The following is a 20,825-nucleotide window of genomic DNA, read 5'->3' as shown; positions in this document are numbered from 1 at the left end:
TGCTTCACTGTTTATGTCAAAGTCATTGACTGATAAAACACAGAAGAGCTGTAAAGACGGCTCCACAAGACGTGGTCAAAGCGAAAAAAATGTTATTGAAAGTAAATTCAGAAAGAAACAGATGGAGATCATTAGACTATACTCCATTTCATGCTTAAGATGTGTGTGTGTGTGTGTGTGTATGTGTGTGTGTTTCCCAAAGGTCAGTCAGTCCTTCCACTGTGGCCAATCAGCAGAATGTGTTCAGAACAAATTAGTAGTTTCTAATGTGTCTCTGCTTCAAAAAGTCCAATTCCAATCTAGTCTACCTCATTGAGCAGTACACATAAAATAACAGACTAGATGTAAACACAATGTAAATATTGAATTAGCAAACCAACACTCAAAATAGGTCTGGGAGGGCTCATTAGTGTTGTGTCTGTGTGCACATGTGTTTAATGGGTTAAGCGGAAATGCAAGTGCAGCGTCTGACGGCAAGCAAGCAGCTCGTGTTATTTATAGCAAATAGCACTCGTCTGGTTGATATAGCAGAATGTGATTAGTGTGGGCTAGCTCTCGCCTTATGAAAGGAGCTTTTGATCCAGATTGCAGTGGACTGTTACAGGATTGCTGGGTCGCAGCTGAAATTTTATATTGGAGATTATGGCGTCAAAAAACAATATACAAGACGGCACAACAGCCTGCAAGAGCCTGTGGGATACGCTCGAACTGGCTCTGTCTGCGAAGGAAGAGGAAAGACTTCAAGTCACTTCCTCAAAGCAGGGCGGAGTAAGCTATACAGTGTGCTAGACTGTAGCTTTAACTTGAACTCCCTTCATATTGGATCATGTACTTGACCATGGAGATCCCCTTTACTATTTACAGACAATCCAAAAACCAGTTTAGAGAGAGAAGTTCAAATGACAAACTAATCATTTTCTTGTTTAATACATAATCAAATGTCATGTTACACAAGCTTTAGGTTTCCTACAGTTCAAGTGTATTTTAACATGAATGCAGACTAAGATACCACGCTGCTGTGGAATGCAACCTGCAAACACAACTCTCTTTATAGAGTTTCACTTTGCAGTCATCTCAGGCTGATCTGAGATTTGTTCAGTTCTCAAAAGTACATTCAGTGCTTGCCAATAGATAATAGTGCAGAATGACGAAGCACAATTAAGATTTCACACAGGAGACATAGGTGCTGACTAATAATTGTTGCCTTATGACAAACTGAGACTTGACAGGTCTTAGTTGAAAAGTTGCCCTCCCTCCAAAAACACTTTTTAATGATATTATCCACGAACTGTTGCAACTCAAGTCATTTCTATTTTAAAATGAAGCCTCTTTAATCACATATTTTAAGTACATTCGAGAAATAATTTATCCGTGTAGTCACGTAGACGGGTGGATGAATAAACTGGAGAGCAGTGTGCAACACAGGCTGCGGTAATGTCTTTCCTCTGGGTGCCTCATTAACAGCATCACATTCAACTTCAGCTGGCACAACAGGAGAACTGCTGCTTCTCAATAATGCAGTTGGATACTGAGCTAACAGGACAACAGTTCAACAACTGAGTAAAACACAGATCCATGTCTCTCAAGTCCATGCTCTCAAAATCTACTATTCCCCGCCGCAGTTTACACGCATTCCCATGCCTTTGTTTTTATTTTTACCACTGCTGGCAGTCGACAACCCAACGACTGGGCTTGATAACTAAACATAGGAAGCAATCAATGAATACAAAACCGAAGCAACAGGAAACTTTAGCTGGAATTACAGCTGAAAAAGGCAGAAAGACAACCCTGTCATCAGTATCTGTGGCGGGGGTTTGCAGCTTAGTGGAACCTGAAGTTCCAGTTTCACTCTCCCTCTGGTTTTGGTTCTCACCAGCTTGGGTCTCAGTGGTCTTGCATGACTCTAGAAAACAAAACCATGATTGTTTTCTTTGAATTCATGGTGAAATGAGGGCAAGTAATCCGATCTGTGACAAAGACAAAGTGCCTTTTACAGCATCTTCCCAATTTTCTACTCTTCACAGACTGGCTCCAATAGACTGAATTCATCATAACAGTGAGACTTGCATCTATCTGAACATTTACATGGAACCTACACACATTCTTCTATATCTGAATATGGTGATGCAAGACTTTGCCATTTAATTTCTTTGAAAAAATGTAGGACAAAACTGTTTTTGTAGCAGCACAAGGCCACCGTGCCTCATACATATGTAAAAGAACTAAACGCTGAAGCTCTAGAAAAACTTCAATATGCATATTATTTGAAAAGTTTCTTTATCACCGAGACACTTAGCAGTTGTTTTTCTTTGTCTAGCATTATTAAACTGAGCACATTAAAAGCAACGAGAAGCTCAAAGCACAGAATACTGTTGTCCTTGAGGAAGAATTCAAAGGCACTCAGTATTCACAGAGGAAAATCTGCTGACAGTCAAGCTGCTATCAATTCCTACAATACCCAGTATTGACCATCAACATGCTGCGTTTAAAGATGCAGTGCTCCGACACACCATGACGCACAGCTACACCACCCCCAGCCCGGCTAAGTCCACTTGGCTGTTTGTTTAAAATGTTGATGTTTGTGTTGGAGCAAGTGTTGTGGCTTTGTATTTGTCGCACAAACAATGTTGTGAGATAAATAAGTCGTTGGAAAGTGTAACTGTTGTCCTGGGTGGCATCAAAGAGACGGTTGAAGATAAAATTTCTTCAATGGGTAGATTCAAGCCTTTCCATTACATTCTGTATTGATCTATCATAATTTAGTATATATAATGTTGCTGAATGGTATATAAAGAGGTTGCTTCAGGGATGTTGTAGAAGTTACATACAGTGACAGTTGAGGAACTGACTGATAATAATCTCAAGTGAAATGGATCTTGAACATATGTCACTGAGCTATCACATAGGTAACACTGACTCTCTCATTATGAGGGGGAAAAAAAAAAAAAGTAAAATCCCAAACTAACGATTAAGAAGATTAATTAAGAACGAGTAATTTTCAATACATGTATCTGTTCTGAATTTGGGTCAACCCTCTGTGTAATCACCCTATTAGGCTGCGGCAACAGGATTACATAGCTGACGTGTGCAGGATCACAACAAGGGAAAAACAACAACAACACAGGAAACACAACGAACCTTTTCCACTATTTGAAAAAGGTAATATCGCCATCCCACTATCCCAGTACACAGAAAGCCAAAAACGGCTAGCTCTAGCCCCCGAGCTCACAAACAAGCTTCTCTTGGTAACATTAATTTAAACCCCAGCAGCAGTCGCTTGTGTCTGGCTTCTCAGTCATTACTCCGCATGATAAGAGCTGAAAAAGAAACAGGGACACACCAAGTGCACATTCATATTTTATGCCAGTTAGAAAGGTGGAAAACCATTTCCAAAGCTAATGAAAGGACGGAGACATTTTTAATGCAGGGGAGAAGTGAAAGCGCAGCTTTACACACTTTGCCACCACTACAAAATGTGGTCTAGCCGCATTGCAATGCCTTACACGTCAAAGAAGCATGAATGTTAAACCCTGCAGGTTATGGAGAGTATAACTTTTTTTTTTTTTCAAAATAAATAGCTGTTTAGAACCACAACTAACCTCATTCATGAAGGATTTAATCCTGAACTGGATACACCCCAATGACATTCAAATTCAAAAAGGTAAACTGTGGAGTTTTCTTGTAAACAAACCATGTTTACAGTCAGTGGTGATCATCATAACACACTAACTAATGTTGAATGTGTTTCCTTGCATGAACATATGTCAATAATTATCTTTATCAGTTAATATGGACTTTTCTTTCTTTTTTTTTTTGATATAATATTTTTTGCCAAGTGGCCCAGCCTTGTTATCACATCTGATGTAAATCAACTTCAGCTGTAATGGGACACATTTTATAATATTTCTTACTCTCTTCACACGGTGCAGGGGATTTCAAATACACTGAATCCAGAGTGTCTTCATTTCAATTCCCTTTGAGATGACTATCATAATTACGCTAATGAATAATTCCCACGTTATTTCTTTAGACACGGATGGGCCTGAGGCAAATGAATGCAGTCTTATTTTCACTCCATTTGTTCAGGCCCTCAGAACTGTGAGGTTATAGAGATGTCATGGATCCCCCAGAGAACGACAAAGACTCTGAATTAGACCGTCCACCTCTAAAGGCTGTGTCCTCTCCCCCCTGCAACAAGGTGATTTATAAGCATGTTCATCTTCTGGCCTCTCATGCAAGCTGGTAACGGTCTTAGTATTAAAATGTCAATATGAAGAGCAGCACTGTATAACCGAGCTAATGCTGGCACGATTACTTGATTAATAAATCTGGCAATTAACAAAAAACGTGATTTAATGTATGGGAATCATTTTACGCACACAAAGATTAGCTTGCTTTGCTATCGGCGTCTCTGCTCATTGATTTTTTTTTGTTGTCCTGCAGTCTATTATGATGTGGCTCAGCTGTGCCATGAGTTCATGACTAAATGGACCAGTAAGAATGACAGCGGTCAGATGTAGAACAGCTTAGTTATGAATGAATGAAAGGGATTATTTTACTGGGACAAATGGAGACAACAGCCTCCATTTTCCCAGTGGAATTTTAGAATGCCTTCCCAACGCCTGTATTTGTAATTCACTCCATCGCTTTCCTTCACTCAACAATATCTGTTGAGGGCTGTTCTCATGGCCAGCTCAGTAAATGAAGCAAATCAAGCTGTGATCCATCAGCTTACCGACGATAACAGATGCATGGAAACGTAAGGAGAAGCATCGTCTCTCCATTCATCGGGAAGATTATATATCTACTGTATGGAAACGATTACAGAACCTACATTTACGTATGTGACTGTGGCGCAAGGGAGACATGACTAATTACCTGTCAACCACACTGATTTTATTTCTTGTGACACATTTCCTGCCAACAATACAAATGTATCACAGTGAAAACAATTATGTGATGCACCAAATATCTAATGACCACCAGCTACAATACATAATCAAATCTGCATGTATTTGAAACCTAGGAGCTGGTGATTCAAGACATTACAAAGTCTTTTCTTTCCTATGAATAGTACAGACAGATGAACTGAACCAGCTTAGATAATAATGCTCCTCACTGAGTTTCATTATCAGAACTACAACCACAGCCTTTTATGAGTTTTTCTGTAGCTACCTTGTTGTTGTGCCTCTGAAAGCAAGCCACTTCCTGGCTACGTGTAGACTGATGACAATTCTGCTGAGATGCACAACAACAGGGTATCCTGTGAGACGAGCTCACCGCAGCCGTCACTTGATTTCGACTCTCAATTTCAGTCAATGCAAGAAAAAAAAAATGTTAAAGAAAAAAAAAAATGTTCCATTCTGAGCCTAGAGAGCGAGATTTTTTCAGATGAGAGCTTCCCATTGGTGTCTGAACTGTGGAGGTGGGCCAGTCTAATGAAATAAGAAAACTAAGGAGGAAAGTTTCTTTTAAAACTCTGTGAAAGGTAATGGTTATGGTTCAAATACTTTGTGAGGAAGCCCATTAAATGTGTGCAGCGTAGTGAAACATATGTCAGATAGGACTAAATGAATAATTTCACCTGCTTGGTATTCCATGTGAAACCGAAGAAACTTTTGTCGTTGGAAAAACCTTGTTTATTGACACAAGCTAGCAGGTATTAGCTGGCAGACTTCTATGCTTGAGAGAGAGCAGAGCTGCCTTATCGAATGAACTGGCGGCATTATCTAGCGCGAGTTGGTTGCCTTCCTCTCGCAAAGCTCTCTGCTCATCATCTTTCCCTTTTTTCCTCTCCCCACACACACACACACACCACACACACACACACACACCCTTTTGCTCCTCCTTTCCCCTCTTGTAGTTTGATGTCTATTTCCATAGAGTGCCACAGACACACAGAAAAGCCATCTATTTTCAAAACAAATTGTGATAAGCAAAGAGCTGCAACATGATGAACAGGTCTACTGCTAGGTCAGCAGGGTTGTTGTTTGCATAACTGTTTGCATAAAAGTTGCATCATCTAAACTGGCCAAGTTTTCATTTTAAATAATTCAGCTGGCAACTCCTAAACTTCCCCCTTTCACTCCCTTTAGCCTGAAAGTTTGGAAAATTGATTTGTTATAAAGAAAGCTTGCTTCAAGCACAACCTAACTGAAGTATTAAAAAAGACTGGAGCATTGCTAGATGGTGATTTAAATTATACATTTTTTTGTACATAAAATCAGTACACTAAGGTCAGAAGCCATTCAAAATGGTCTGGATTTTTGGGAGAGCTTTTTCCTCCTAATTAAGACCCAACCAGGGCGAAGAATGAGAGAGTCCTGCTGGTTATAAATAGTAAAATCCCTTCTGCCGGTAAGTTGTTAATTAAATATGAGATCAAGTTAAATATGGACCCCTGGGATTCATTTCTGCACAGAGGAGACCTGATCGAAGACATTAGCTCTTATTAACAATGTTGCAGTCACTCACTATAGTGGTGATGGAGCAGAGTCTATTTCATCGTGCTCAGGTTCCTCCCAACGGCATTGCTGGCTGTGTAAGCTGTTCATAAATATATGACTTCTTATAAAAGGGCATTTGATTTCTATCATAACATATTGTTAAATCAATCATCATAACAATGCATGGATCAATATCCTGGCACTGATTATAACCCACTGGGGATGCAGCACCTGCCAGTAACACTTCCTTACAACCTTTAAAAACAACACCAATGTCTTCCTCGTGCATAGTATAGCGACGGACTAAACTATGATATGGCACAAATAAACAACATCCCGCTGTTACAACAAAAAATTCATAAGGACAGCAAGAAAGAAAAAAAAACCCAGTCTTCAGTTTGGTGAGAAAACTGCCTCCAATCTTGAATATTTCGCCCTCTCTTGGGATGAGGAAAGGCCGTCCAAATCCTGCATAAACCCCGCAGCTACAACACTCACATACTGACACCACTGATGTTATGGATATTATATGAAACATTATAGAGAGCCATGAATGCAAAGCTGTGAGACAGGCTATATTTTTTAATGCAAATGTCTTTTTAATCTAAATTGGATTATTTTAAATGCCATTTTGCAGATGTGCAGCATGTGACAGCCACAAAAATAGCAGGAAACATAAAGCGTTAGGTTTCACTGTGCTCAGTCAAGAACCTCATTCATTCTACTCCAAAATCAGCCACATGTGACACTCAGAATATACACAGCTACCTTATTCACTGTAACAGTTTATTTTGAACCATGAGGGACAAGAGGAGAAGAATGATTGGTGTTTACAGTGAACTAAGTATGCTGATATGAATAAACAGTGAGTTCAAGTGCTACAGACCAATGTTGCTTGTCTTGTTTCCAACTCACAGAGCTCAAAAAGGACCTGGAGGGCTATCGGCTCATGATCTAGGCTACTCCCACAGATGGCCAAGAGTGGAAAAAGCACAGGAAGTGATAGTAAATGAACAAGCCGGACACAAATAGCAATAGTAAAATAAAGTCTAACCACAGTTACGGTAAATATTTTGCTTTTGCTTTGCATGGCAGTTAATTAAATGAACATCATTAATGTCTTCTCCAATGTATTTACTGTAACATCAATAATGAATGGACATCGTCGTACAGGACAGTAAGAGAAGTTCCTAAAACCTCTCTGAGTGATGTCAATGTTTGAAAGAGAACGCTTCTCCAGTGAAGAGCTGCACAGGAACTACTATCAGACACAGTTGCTTGTCTGTCTGTCAATGTGAGCTAGAAAGACTGAGGAAGCGAGATCCAGTTTGCCAAGTCTCAATAACCAGGTCAGACACATTCAGGTCAGAGCTACGTATCCATGCAGACAACTGCCGCATTTCCCTTGTTTGCCTACTGGAGAATATGGAAATGGATAACATTCCCCAAGTGCCTTGTTAAAGTCATAAAGTCAGCTCATTAACTTTGGTTTTAAAACTGTTAACAATGAAAAATTGTCTGTAAAGATGGGTCACTGTATACTGTATAAACTCTCTGAATAGGAAAACTACAGCCCTTAGATATCCAGGAAGCATTATAATTAGTTCCAAGTTATCATTTTAAATAGGGTTTGTACTAAAAAGAAAAGTCAAAGATTATTATTTTAAATATTATTTTATTCATAAAATGAGAATTTGCATAGATATTTGGTTTGTAAAATACTGAATATTACTGTATCCATTCTAAAATAATCCATGATATTCATCTATAAATAAATAGGAATATACTGAGCAAAGCAACAAGAAAACTCCAGCCTTTTTTTTTTTTTAACACTTATGTTAAAACACACCGAACCATGTCCTCCGCATTAAAGGGAAACAGTGTGTGAACTAGTGTAATTTACACTATTTGAATTTCCTCATACAGGAGTAATTAATTTTCCCTCTCATGTTTCCAGATGAAGAAAATGAACTGTAATTACTTCATCTTGCTCCATTTTACCTTCACTATTGCAATCTCCATCTGCATCGAACCCTGAAGCAGCAGCCTGGCTTATTTTTCAAATCATTTATGAAGACAATGGACTGTACCTGACTGTGTGTCTAACGATGGCAAAAACTGCATCGGAACCACTATCAGCTAAACTGTTGGCATGGAAAAGTCAGTTAGATGTTCCTGTATGATATTAGCTCACATGCATAAGGATAGTTAATTCAGTCTATACTGTCCATGACTAGATACAGTTGTTATACCAATCAAAATTCTTTAACTACTCTATTAGGGAACCTAAGCATGAAAAAAAGTCAAGTTTGATGCGAGGTTAGAGATGACACTAAAATATCCCTTCTCTGGGAGCATATTGAAATAAAGAAGAGATTTTACGTTTATTTATGTGAATGAAAAGATAATATGTCAGAGAAAAAACTGGACAGATATTCCAAATAATACGACAAACGGCCGCCATGGCTGAAAGGTCACTAGGACTGGCCTTGATAGACGAGGCTGTAGGTGTGTTTGCTAGTAGTTAAAAGCAAGTATGACAAATAATAGACCGTCATCTCCGGAGAATGAAACATATCGTGTCATTCATATGATTCACATACAATGAAAGACATTGTTAGCCCCTGCTAATGTGAATGAATGGTCTATAACAGCTGTTTAACTGGCATTCATTGATCACAGTGCTGAAAGTGTGCTCACATACTGTAACCCCATAATCATCATGTAGCAGTGCAGCAATGATTTTCTGCCTCGTGTAATTTGGTGTTGATTTATGAAAAGGGAAAAAAGAAATCCCTGTTGTGGACAAAAAAAATATATCAATGGTGGAAATTATAAACTTGTGTGTTGACCTTGGCTTAGATCCAGGTATTAAATGTCGATCGATGCACAGCCTGCAGCGGTGAGAAAGTTATGCAGACAAAGTGGCAACGAGTTACGGCAAAAAGCCGAGTAGTCAAACAAGTACATGTGGAAACGCTGCACAGACAAAAGCAAAATCCTTCAGCTTTGAAAGGCGAACCTGTTCCTGTCAGCAAAGCCCAGAAACAAAGCTGCCTCAAGTAGCAGTGGGTTAAACATGATGTGCCTCCTGTCATTCGGTTTTGTTGTCTTCACTATTCAGGTCGCAAGACATACGCATCTATAGAGTCCTCTATAGACAAACTGACTTCACGGTTTAAGGAGAAGACTGTCTAGACGTCTGGAAATGTGTTATCTATTGTCACTGTTTTGAACACACAGCCCAAAATAGGAAAATTAAATATTCAGGTCTTCATTGGGTGTTTATTAACTTTTTTTTTTTTTAAATCATCATATTCACAGCTCAGCGGGAGCTTTGCGGCCTGGAGGGTTGGAAATTAAGTTTTGTTTTTGTTTTTTTCCTCAGTTGGCGTGGACAACATGACAGAATATTCAGCGGCCTGAAGGCACTTTTTGGCAAGTTTGTCCTTTTCACCCAAAATTGGGGCCTTCAGGCAGTCTGTGAGCCAAGGATGTTTTCAACCACCTATTTGTACGAACAAATGCTCCACATGATCACGATCAACAACCTCACAGTTCCTGACGGCTCATCACTCTGTCTTGTGGATTAGTGTCACATTAAAACCATTTATTAATTCCATTCAGTGGCGGGGTTTAACTGGGAAGCAGCTGCGGAACGAGCTTTTGCATTGACAGCATCTGTACCAACACAAGGCACAATAACAACAGCACCTCAAAGTCAGCTTTAACTACCATGCTGCCAATTTCGCATTATGTTGGGTGCATATGTTGATCTTTGCTGCTTCAAGTATCACAGCTGCCATATTGGATAACTGTCACAAATGTCAGAGGCATGTCTCCTGCTGTGAACTGTGGTCATGCAATATTTTGAAAGTGGGCTGAGCTATGTCTAAGGGGTGGCTAATTCCTGACCTTTTTTTTTTTTTAAAAGATGAAATAGGATGCTGATTGCGCACAGAGCTAGTTTGGCAGGTGTATCATGTCTCTTGGCCTCCAGGAGAACAGGGTGGGGCACTCTTGTTGTTTCTTGTTAGGAGCTGGGCTAATGTTTGACACAAATACATCACTTCCATGAGGGCAAAACTGTTCATACAGACATGTTTGCTTTAAATTTAAATCTAAATAAAAAAGAAAAACAAAAAAAAACAAGCCCCACAATAAATTCAGCCTGTTGCTGATGTGTTTGATGTGTCACTAGTAAATACAGCACAATAACATCACAAATCAATGGCTGTGTAACGTGCATGGTAGAGTCACAGCAGCAAATAAATAAAGAACTGAATTCTAGCAGTAGGAAATTACAGGAAATGAATGGACCGCCTTACATACCTTGTCATTTAGGACTCAAGCGCCTGGATCCCAGTGGATGGCAGATGACAGATCCAACAGCAACAATTTGCTTATCTAATAAAAAACAAAAAACAAAGATAAAATACAACATACGCATAAGTAAAAACACCAACAAGTCTCCAACTGGTTGAGCCTAATTTGAAAAGTATAAATTCCTCTGATAGCTTACTGCCAAAATCTTAACTGAGTAACGAGATTAGATTATCTTGTGTAAGGTCTACGTTCGATGATGCATGTTAATGTGCAGTCAAATTCAGGTCAAAGGAACTTCTTCCTCTATCATCATGTTAAGTTATGCTTGTTAGGGGTTGGCTTTTCAACGTTGGGAAGCTACTGTTCAGTATGTTTGACAAAAATAAAAACTTGTTTTGTCAGCAGATATTTCAGTGAACTACAGAATGGAGGTGGAATTTATTAAGTTTAGGATATACTGAAATAGAAAAGCTCCTCCTACATGACAAGTTAGTCCTGCCCGAGGACACGCAGATAGCAAGACATTTTCAGCATGTCAAACTCTCAGTAATTTTCCCTGTATGCCTTCAAAAACTGATAACATATGGTAAATTAACAATTTGACAAGAATCCAAGTGAGATCATGACCAGACCGATGGAGACTGTACCGCTAAAGCGATTAGAACAACATAAGTTACAGCTTGTCTAAAACCAAGAACCTGAACAAGACTCTGCCTTGAAATGTGACATGATCTGGCCTCTCAGGTCAGAGCACAACACAACAGTATTGTCCGTGCAAGTCTGGAAAAGGATTAGCCCTGCCAGCTGATCTGAGACAAACTGAGGCAGCTAAAAGATAGCATCATCCCTCCGCTAACCTCATTGAGCACAATAGAGCTTCAGAGCAGCAAAGAGGGAGAGGGAGGGAGAGAGGGAGAGAGAGGGAGAAAGAGAGAGAGAGAGAGAGAGCGAGAGAGAGAGAAGCAGCAAAAGACAGGAGGGGAAAGAAAAGAGAAATTTTGACTTATTCATAGAGTCTCCCAATCAGCTGCAATCACACTGGACTGCACTGACACTCATTAGTTTCTGCTCCACTTCCTCTCGGGTGCCTTTATCCTCATCACATCTATTTGGAATACTGAATCTTGCCAAACAAAAGTTCCTCTCCGTCACACACTGGAATAAAGCAAGAGAAGCGTCAATTTTCAAACTGGGGGTGTTCGTGGTGGGGGAAGGGGGCCATTGCAGCTACACCAACAGCACTCTTCTCCTTTGCAGACAGCCCCATCGCCACTGCAGCAATGCTGCGAAACCAAAAGTAGCAGGTTGAAGGAAATCACCTGTACTGTATTTACATGAGCTCCTTCTATAACGAGGAAGTCGTCTGTCCTGTCCACAAGAAGATTTACATGTACATAGCCGTTTCCTTAAACAAATCCCTTGATACTCTATTCTGAACGTGTTAATTTTGATAAAAATAAAAAGGTTAAAAGGGGATTAGTGGTGCTTCAAGCTCTGAAAGGCAATTTAAAGACTTCCTCATACATATGTATGTTCTGGATTCCCTTACCGAGACACTAGTTATAAAATTACCCAGTAGTATGATACAAATGTAACTGGCATTTCTCATTAAACTCAGGAAAGGGAAGGGCTTATTTCTGCTCTTGTGCAGTCAATCACACAGATGGAGCCAAGTAACACAGCTGCTTATTTGTTTTGTTTGCTATGGTAATAATTACATTATTTTTCATTACTGGGTTAATTGAGTATGAGTAATACCAGTTTCTCTGTTCCCTGTTCCTGGCCAGTATGTTCCTTTGCTAATAGACTCTTCAGAACACTGAAAACTAAATCAAATTTGGCCTGGTCTCAGAGTGCTGTCAAATGTGACACTGTGAGCAAACACAAAGGCTAACTGCCTCACTGCAGCTGAAGGTGCGCCCGTTGCAAATCAAGGTGGGAACAGCTAAGACTTGTAAGTCCTTTGGAGCAAGTGGTAAACAGAAAGCTAGCCTAAACTGTAAGCGGTCAGTGCTGTGGCATGGAAAGCCAAACACGGAGCTTCTCTGTGGTCCCAAACCCACCCACCACTCCACCTGTGTACACAAACCAGATTTTATTTCATTTTAAATCAAACCACCAGTCTTAGCTCAGGGGGGGCTGTTCATGCCGGGTGATCCTTTTTACAAACTGACTGATTCCACCAAAAACACAATGCGGGTGCAATTGTCTAAACAACATTTGGGGAAGTCAGTAGAACATGTGTCCACATACATGTATGTGGTTAAATGCATCATTTACTGCACTGGACGACCATATCAATCTTAGTAGATATACATTTTCTTTTGGTGCCAGTGTAGTGCGTGAATTTGTGAAGGTACCAACAAGAAACCACAATATGCTTGAGCAACAACGAGAACAATATGGATCTCTAAACATGCATGGAGTATAAACAAGACCTATCATTTTTACTGGGGCTCTTGAGTCAGAGAGCCAAAACCAGATGAACTGCTTTGTCTTTGAGGACCGGCCTCGCTCATAAGAACTGGTGATGTATGCCGTTATTTGCATCATGAGCAGGGAAAAAATATCTGATCACAAGTGGTTGCTTGAGACATATGTGTGAGGCGCATACTGAAACCAGACTTGAGCTGCAATCCATCTTAACTGAATGTACACACAACCCAGGTTAATATGAATAGAGGGAATTGGACCTGGACAGGATCTGAGTGTGTTCAGAGGGATGTTGTTGCGTCCCCCCACCCCCAGACAACCGGGAAATCAGTCTTGGGTAAGTTGTCTCATGACACTGGTTATCAACGTTTTTTGTTAACCCTGTCTTTTCACAAACACAGTTATACATGTTTCTACCATTCTATAAACATGTGCCTGCTAACAGCCCATTTCTGATGCCGTTCCTTCAGGTTTCATCTCCTTATGCCTTCCAGCGGTTGACCGCACTCACCCAGGATATTATACTTTTCTTCAGCATGACTTTTGGACATTATACAACATATCATATAGTTATATGAAATGCAACACTGTGCTGAAGTATTGTTTGATTCTGTGCCCATCCCAATGCTCAGGCCCTCTTATCATATGTAGACAGGCTGAAGACAATGCCTTGCCCAGCCTCCTGAATATAAAATCAGTTAGGTCGCACAGTACATAGACAGCTTATCTGTGGGCGATATTACAACAGATCACTTCTTATGGGCTTTACTTCTAAGAACTGATTTCTTTCCTCTTTTGCATTTCGATAAACAAAATGGTTTCACAATTATTCCATTACATAAGTTCTTCTTCAGAATTGTCGTGTTTTCACACATGCTCCTGTGTGGTGTTTCGTTTAGACACCAAACTGAAAAAGGATTTGGCTTGATGACCATATCTGCGGCAGCAACACTGAAGGCAGAGACAGATGTTCTTCTAACTGGGTCACACAAGCATAGAAATCATTAGGGAGAACCTGAATACACAGATGTATATGTTAAAACTGATAAACCAGCTGGTCAAATGTTATACAAATTTACTCTTTTGAGTCAAAACACACACTCACAAAACTGGTTATGAACCATCCATCTACTGTATAAAATGGACTTCATGGTACTATTCATTCAATATTGATTTCCAAGGTCATAAATATATATTGACAGCCATTTGTTAAGTCAGCTTTAATAGCCAGCGGGCATCAGACCAGGAAAATAAAAAAAATCTATAAACATAAGCTTCATTTCCAACTGATTTATCGTCATGACAAACAAAGTAGTTCTTAAAATGTTGCTGCGATAAATCAAAATCACCTACGGCAAAGGTGGTGACAAAATTCATTTTAAAATCAATTACAATCAAGGAGTAGAAATTTGTTTTCTTAATTGATAACATTCGTAAAAAAAAAAAAAAAAAAAAAAAGCACTTGACATATGTTCAAGAACAGTCATAACAAGTGTGTGTCTTCAAGAGCAGTCATATGTGGTTCAAAGAAGTGTGTCAGTGCTTTTTAAACTGCCTGCATAAGTCAGTGGGACTGAAACATTGCCATAAATTATAAATATCAGCACGGGACATCCCAAGTCTGAATATAGCCTGCTCCAGATCCTCTTAGCCTTTGCTGCTTCAATTACCATGGCGATCTAACCTTATGAAGCATGTGCCACTATTGTGACACAGAGAACTCTCATTTAACATTAGCTAACTAATCCTTAAAATCTTCAGGAGACACGTGCACATTCCTAAAATCTTTGCGCGAGCTTGTTAACACTTTGTCACGAAAAGATGAAAAATAAAATACCTACACACAGCGATCTCAATCATCCCAGTTCTTCACACAACAAATGGCATTCCTCAGGTGGCTGACTCATCCTCTGACGTTGCTTTGTCATATGACCACACTTGCAACGTCAAAACTGCTAACAACGCCTGCGTTCAAATCATCCATTGTTTTGGATTCTGCTGCATAACTTAAACTGAATCAAGGAACAGGACAAACACTTCTCTGCAGCCAAATACTTCGTCCCATCATCTGCCTCTGCAGAGAGCTCATGGAAAAGCCGTGGGAAGGCTCAAGGGCTCATGGACAAACGCTACACAGACAAACTACTACCCAAACCAGTCAGAGCACATGCACAAGTTTTACTAATAACTTCAACAAAGATGTCGCACCAGTTCAAACACTGAAACTGTGTGTAGAGCAGAACGCTGTAGCAGAAGTTGGCTGGAAATGTCAACTTCATGTTTACCCTCTTTCTCTGTTGTAACCTAACTGGAATAGATGTGACATACACCAGATATGGTGGGGGTGGGGTCTGTCTTCAACTCAGCGACTACATGGATGAGAAAAATGTCAGTTACATTTACCACAGTAGGCCCAGGATGCTCTGAATGATTTTTAGCATCCCCACTCAGGTGATCACATATGTGAAGTACCATTAAACTGTAGACTTGGGGGACTTGAAATGAATTACTTGGGTGGACTTCCAACTAACATCACCCGATAAGATACATTAAAATAGAGCTTACTTAAAAAGACATCCGAGGTTAATATGACCATGGTCACATGTCCACATTCTCTACAATGACGCACTGCTTCCCACATGTTGAGAATTTATTTATAGTGGTGTGGAGTTTATATAAAACAAAATGCATCGATACATTTCAATATGAATTGGTGAATAAATACTTAAATTTCTCTAGCACTGGGAGAGTTTACACTTAGTGTTGGTGCCTTTTATTATCCTAATTTGAAGAAAATCCAGAAAGAAAAAGGTCCAAAGGTCTAGAATTGCAATTTACATATTTCAGCACTGATTAATCTGTGGACTGTTTCCTCTGTTCATCAATTTAGTCTATAAAATATCAGAAAATGGTGAAAAATGCCTATCACCGTTTTCTAAAGCCCAACGTCTTCAAATTACTTGGTTCTGCCAGGCAAAAGTCCAGAACTGAAGGATATTTGTGTACCAGTTTATTACCACACAAGTAAAAAAAACAGTAAATTGAATAATGGACCAATTGTTTCACTCTACTGGGGTTATTAACAACGAAAGCTCTCTGAAGCTAGCCCATTAACCGAAAGACAGGCAACTCCTTGCTCTGCGTGCACCTGCTGCTTACATGACAACAACTAAAACAACTTACCAGATGTTATTCTGCCCTTTAAAAAAAAAAAAAAAAAAAACAAAAAAAGAAATAAAAAATTAATAACCCAGTAGAGTGAACCAATTGGTCCATTATTCAATTTACTGTTTTTTTTAACTTGTGTGGTAATAAACTGGTACACAAATATCTTTCAGTTCTGGACTTTTGCCTGGCAGAACCAAGTAATTTGAAGACGTTGGGCTTTAGAAAACGGTGATAGGCATTTTTCACCATTTTCTGATATTTTATAGACTAAATTGATGAACAGAGGAAACAGTCCACAGATTAATCAGTGCTGAAATATGTAAATTGCAATTCTAGACTTTGGACCTTTTTCTTTCTGGATTTTCTTCAAATTAGGATAATAAAAGGCACAAACACTAAGTGTAAACTCTCCAGTGCTAGAGAAATTTAAGTATTTATTCACCAAATTCATATTGAAATGTATCGATGCATTTTGTTTTATATAAACTCCAACACACTATAAATAAATTCTCAACATGTGGGAAGCAGTGCGTCATTGTAGAGAATGTGGACATGTGACCATGGTCATATTAACCTCGGATGTCTTTTTAAGTAAGCTCTATTTAAATGTATCTTATCGGGTGATGTTAGTTGGAAGTCCACCAAAGTAATTCATTTCAAGTCCCCCAGTCTACAGTTTAATGGTACTTCACATATTGTGATCACCTGAGTGGGGATGCTAAAAATCATTCAGAGCATCCTGGGCCTACTGTGGTAAATTGACTGACATTTTTCTCATCCATGTAGTCGCTGATTGAAGACAGACCCACCCCCACCATATCTGGTGTATGTCACATCTATTCCAGTTAGGTTACAACAAGAAAAGAGGGTAAACATGAAGTTGACATTTCCAGCCAACTTCTGCTACAGCGTTCTGCTCCTAACACACAGTTTTCAGTGTTTGAACTGGTGCGACATCTTTGTTTGAAGTTATTAGTAAAACTTGTGCATGTGCTCTGACTGGTTTGGGTAGTAGTTTGTCTGTGTAGCGTTTGTCCATGAGCCCTTGAGCCTTCCAACGGCTTTTCCATGAGCTCTCTGCAGAGGCAGATGATGGGACAGAAGTATTTGGCTGCAGAGAAGTGTTTGTCCTGTTCCTTGATTCAGTTTAAGTATGCAGCAGAATCCAAAACAATGGATGATTTGAACGCAGGCGTTGTTAGCAGTTTTGACGTTGCAAGTGTGGTCATATGACAAAGCAACGTCAGAGGATGAGTCAGCCACCTGAGGAATGCCATTTGTGTGTGGAAGAACTGGGATGATTGAGATCGCTGTGTGTAGGTATTTTTATTTTTCATCTTTTCGTGACAAAGTGTTAACAAGCTCGCGCAAAGATTTAGAAATGTGCACGTGTCCCCTGAAGATTTTAAGGATTAGTTAGCTAATGTTAAATGAGAGTTCTCTGTGTCACAATAGTGGCACATACTTCATAAGGTTAGAATCGCCATGGTAATTGAAGCAGCAAAGGCTAAGAAGGATCTGGAGCAGGCTATATTCAGACTTGGGATGTCCCGTGCTGATATTTATAATTTATGGCAATGTTTCGAGTCCCACTGACTTAATGCAGGCAGTTTAAAAAGCACTGACACACTTCTTTGAACCACATATGACTGCTCTTGAAGACACACACTTGTTATGAACTGTTTTGAACATATGTCAAGTGCTTTTTTTTTTTTTTTTTTTTTTTACGAATGTTATCAATTAAGAAAAACAAATTTCTACTCCTTGATTGTAATTGATTTTAAAATGAATTTTTGTCACCACCTTTGCCGTAGGTGATTTTGATTTATCGCAGCAACATTTTAAGAACTACTTTGTTTGTCATGACGATAAATCAGTTGGAAATGAAGCTTATGTTTATAGATTTTTTTTATTTTCCTGGTCTGATGCCCGCTGGCTATTAAAGCTGAACAAATGGCTGTCAATATATATTTATGACCTTGGAAATCAATATTGAATGAATAGTACCATGAAGTCCATTTTATACAGTAGATGGATGGTTCATAACAGTTTTGTGAGTGTGTGTTTTTGACTCAAAAGAGTAAATTTGGTATAAAACATTTGACCAGCTGGTTTATCAGTTTTAACATATACATCTGTGTATTCAGGTTCTCCCTAATGATTTCTATGCTTGTGTGTACCCAGTTAGAAGAACATCTGTCTCTGCCTTCAGTGTTGCTGCCGCAGATATGGTCATCAACCAAATCCTTTTTCAGTTTGGTGTCTAAACGAAACACCACACAGGAGCATGTGTGAAAACACGACAATTCTAAGAAGAACTTATGTATATGGAATAATTGTGAAACCATTTTGTTTATCGAAATGCAAAGAGGGAAAGAAAATCAGTTCTTAGAAGTAAAGCCCATAAGAAGTGATCTGTTGTAAATATCGCCCACAGATAAAGCTGTCTATGTACTGTGCGACCTAACTGATTTTATATTCAGGAGTGGGCAAGGCATTGTCTTCAGCCTGTCTACATATGATAAGAGGGCCTGAGCATTGGGATGGGCACAGAATCAAACAATACTTCAGCACAGTGTTGCATTTCATATAACTATATGATATGTTGTATATATGTCCAAAAGTCATGCTGAAGAAAAAGTATAATATCCTGGGTGAGTGCGGTCAACCGCTGGAAGCATAAGGAGATGAAACCTGAAGGAACGCATCAGAAATGGGCTGTTAGCAGGCACATGTTTTTATAGAATGGTAGAAACATGTATAACTGTGTTTGTGAAAAGACAGGGTTAACAAAAAACGTTGATAACCAGTGTCATGAGACAACTTACCCAAGACTGATTTCCGGTTGTTCTGGGTGGGGGGACGCACAACAACATCCTCTGAACACACTCAGATTCCTTCCAGGTCCAATTCCCTCTATTCATATTAACCTGGGTTGTGTGTAACATTCAGCTAAGTTGGTTTCAGTGCGTATGACTATAGAACATTGTGATCAAGATATTTTTTCCCCTGCTCATGATGCAAATAACGGCATACATCACCAGTTCTTATGAGCGAGGCCGGTCCTCAAAGACAAAGCAGTTCATCTGGTTTTGGCTCTCTGACTCAAGAGCCCAGTAAAAATATATGGTCTTGTTATACTCCATGCATGTTTAGAGATCCATATTGTTCTCGTTGTTGCCAAGCATAGTGGTTTCTTGTTGGTACCTTCACAAATTCACGCACTACACTGGCACCAAAAGAAAATGTATATTCTACTAAGATTGATATGGTCGTCCAGTGCAGTAAATGATGCATTTAACCACATACATGTATGTGGACACATGTTCTACCTGACTTCCCCAAATGTTGTTTAGACAATTGCACCCGCATTGTGTTTTTGGTGGAATCAGTCAGTTTGTAAAAAGGATCACCCGGCATGAACAGCCCCCCCTGAGCTAAGACTGGTGGTTTGATTTAAAATGAAATAAAATCTGGTTTTGTGTACACAGGTGGAGTGGTGGGTGGGTTTGGGACCACAGAGAAGCTCCGTGTTTGGCTTTCCATGCCACAGCACTGACCGCTTACAGTTTAGGCTAGCTTCTGTTTACCACTTGCTCCAAAGGACTAAAGTCTTAAGCTGTTCCCACTTGATTTGCAACGGGCGCACCTTCAGCTGCAGTGAGGCAGTTAGCCTTTGTGTTTCTCACAGTGTCACATTTGACAGCACTCTGAGACCAGGCCAAATTTGATTTAGTTTTCAGTGTTCTGAAGAGTCTATTAGCAAAGGAACATACTGCCAGGAACAGGGAACAGAGAAAACTGTAATTACTCATACTCAATTAACCCAGTAATGAAAAATAATGTAATTATTACCATAGCAAACAAAACAAATAAGCAGCTGTGTTACTTGGCTCCATCTGTGTGATTGACTGCACAAGAGCAGAAATAAGCCCTTCCCTTTTCCTGAGTTTAATGAGAAATGCCAGTTACATTTGTATCATACTACTGGGTAATTTTATAACTAGTGTCTCGGTAAGGGAATCCAGAACATACATATGTTATGAGGAAGTCTTTAAATTGCCTTTCAGAGCTTGAAGCACCACTAATCCCCTTTTAACTTTTTATTTTTATCAAAATTAACACGTTCAGAATAGAGTATCAAGGGATTTGTTTAAGGAAACGGCTATGTACATGTAAATCTTCTTGTGACAGGACAGACGACTTCCTCGTTATAGAAGGAGCTCATGTAAATACAGTACAGGTGATTTCCTTTCACACTGCTACTTTTGGTTTCGCAGCATTGTGCAGGCGATGGGCTGTCTGCAAAGGAGAAGATGCTGTTGGTGTAGCTGCAATGGCCCCTTCCCACCACGAACACACCCAGTTTTGAAAATTGACGCTTCTCTTGCTTTATTCCAGTGTGTGACGGAGAGGAAACTTTTTGTTTGGCAAGATCAGTATTCCAAATAG

The 20,825-nt window shown here is 39.5% G+C and overlaps 1 protein-coding gene across 1 annotated transcript in view; it reads right to left on the bottom strand.

Annotated features, from left to right (window-relative positions):
- Positions 1–20,825, bottom strand: part of erbin (erbb2 interacting protein) — a 55,439-nt gene that overhangs the window by 30,944 nt on the left and 3,670 nt on the right. Inside the window, exon 2 of the mRNA XM_022768826.1 lies at positions 10,779–10,853. The gene's annotated coding sequence lies outside the window, so the exon portion shown is untranslated. The remainder of the gene's footprint in view (positions 1–10,778; positions 10,854–20,825) is intronic.

The sequence above is a fragment of the Seriola dumerili genome, unplaced genomic scaffold (assembly GCF_002260705.1).
Source record: "Seriola dumerili isolate Sdu_G_001 unplaced genomic scaffold, Sdu_1.0 BDQW01001845.1, whole genome shotgun sequence".
Taxonomy (NCBI): domain Eukaryota; kingdom Metazoa; phylum Chordata; class Actinopteri; order Carangiformes; family Carangidae; genus Seriola; species Seriola dumerili.
This window is presented reverse-complemented; position numbering and strand designations above follow the sequence as displayed.